Source organism: Cyprinodon variegatus, unplaced genomic scaffold (genome assembly GCF_000732505.1).
Source record: "Cyprinodon variegatus isolate N-32 unplaced genomic scaffold, C_variegatus-1.0 Scaffold45, whole genome shotgun sequence".
Lineage (NCBI taxonomy): Eukaryota > Metazoa > Chordata > Actinopteri > Cyprinodontiformes > Cyprinodontidae > Cyprinodon > Cyprinodon variegatus.
The window spans coordinates 1719151-1721475 of record NW_015150498.1 but is presented as its reverse complement, the minus strand read 5'-3'; positions in this window follow the sequence as shown (position 1 = coordinate 1721475).

Genomic DNA, 2325 nt, shown 5'->3' with positions numbered 1-2325 from the left:
AGTAGAAAATGAAGGCTAATCATGTTTTGGGTGTACTATTCCTTTTATGGCTTCTCCCAAACCTTTTTTTTTTTTTTAAAGACGGCTGTTTTTATAAAGGTTCTTTTTGTTTTTGTCAAAAATTAGTGTTCAACAGAAATAAAAGAAATCATAAAGCCTAGGCAACCCCCCACTACCAACATCACTGCTACCTTTACCCTACAATAGGATAAAATGGAACCAGAGATTGAATGAATTAACATTAACTATGACAGGGGAATCAACCACAGCCTGATCCATATAATCATTCTCTTCCCTACATGATGAAGTCCAGACATTATTACAGTCCTCCCTAGGGCTAGTCATCACGGCACATCTTGATTTTAAGACCAGCACACATTAATTTTATGGTTATATTCTTAAATTTAACATTCCACTGCCCTCTCCCTGCAGAGCCTTCAGGCATTACTAAAAAAGGGGAGTAGAGCAGAGGCAAATTGTAGAGGAGTGAGAGGGGATGGAGCGGCATGCAGAGCATAGAGACACCAGAGGATAGCGTCAGAGTTGGAAGGGCAGGGGTCGGGTTACTGATGATTGATTTTTTTTCCTGTCAGGAAAGAAAAAGAAATTTTGAAACTTAATACTTTTTTTTTAGATCAATCTGCACACTGGAAAAACGATCTAGAAATAAGTAAAAATTTCCTAAATTAGGTGTATTTACCCTTAATTTGAGAAGGTAAATTAGATAGTTTTCCAATGGAATGAGTATTTTTATTCTTAAAATAATATAATTAGATAATATGCACTTGAAATAAGACAATGCAATTGTGTTTTCTTATTTTACACTGCAAAAACGATATAAAATAAGTCAGAATTTCTTAAATTAAGTGTATTCACCCTTAATTTGAGCAGGTAAATGAGATAGTTTTCCAATGGAATTAGTATTTTTACTCTTAAAATAAGATAATTGGATAATATGCGCTTGAAATAAGACAATGCAATTGTGTTTTCTTATTTTAAGTGTAAATTGTCTTGTTCCATTGGCAAAACATCTCTTTTAGCTCTTAAATTCAAGAACAAATGCACTTATTTTAAGAAAAAAATGACTAAATCTAGATTTAGATTTTTTGCAGTGCAGATCAGAGATGATTCCAGCAGCTTACTTGTAATTAATGACCATTTTATGGATATTCTTCAATCCTGGAAGAAGTGCATTTTTGATGGGGATTGATAGAAATACAACAACCAGAAGAAAGTTGGATTGAAATAAAAGTCGAATACTGTGGAGGTTTTGGATTTATTACACTTTTGGATTTCAGTTTCTCCACTGGAGAAATGAGCCCCCAAATAATCCGTTGTCAACCACTGAGGTCCACCTGGTTTCTACGCAGTCTGCCCAAAGTTTCTGGCAATTCTGGCTTAAGGAAGCACCTCTCAATTATTTTAATGGTCATTTTGTCTACAAAAATAAGTTTTGTAAATTAGAAAAAATTGAAAAAATAGCAAATAAAATCATTTAGATAATTTGCAGACAGCAAAACGTAGAAAATATGCATAAATCTAGATGTTAGTCAGGTGCTCTCATCTGCCCATCTCTGGTTGGTGTTGCCATCCCTATGTCTGCCCTCCTGGTGTCCCAGTGATCCTGGGATCCTTTGGATATCTGGGGCTCACGTCGCCTCTTTGTCTGTCCTGGGCCCTGTAGGGTTTAGTCTGAGGCCACCCACGCCTGCTGTTAAACATACTTTCCTTCTGAAAAAGCTTTGTAAATCCTTTTTACATTACGTAAAAATTCAAAAAATATCCACTGGACTTGGTTTTTGTATTTGTCCTCCTTGATGAGGCACTAGGCTTGTAGAGCAGATTTTTATTTATTTATTTTTAGCTGGACTGCAGCACAATATCCAATCATCAAAAATGCATCACTACATGATCTAACAGATGATTGGCTAAGAGTGGCGGCGTGTCAGAAAACCAAACAAGGATCAGATACTGATGCTAAGTATTAAAGTTAGCTTCCTGTCAAAACCAGGACGTCGTTTAACCCAGAATGGACAAAAGAGCGTGAATTTATGACCAAAGGTAGCGGAGATTCATTCCTTGGTTTCTGCCACTTTGTCGATGCGATGTGGGCGTAAACAGGCGAGGAAAAGCTGCAATTGAAAGGCATGCGAGTACGGATTGACATAAAAGTAATAAACGTGCAGCAGCGAACTCTTCAATGTTGGCTTTTACATTAAAGGAATAGTACACCCAAAACAGCCTTCATTTTCTACTCACCCCCATGCTGAACAACACTCTGGAGTACTTTTTTGATATCTCAAATGCATCTGGAGATCTGGGAGG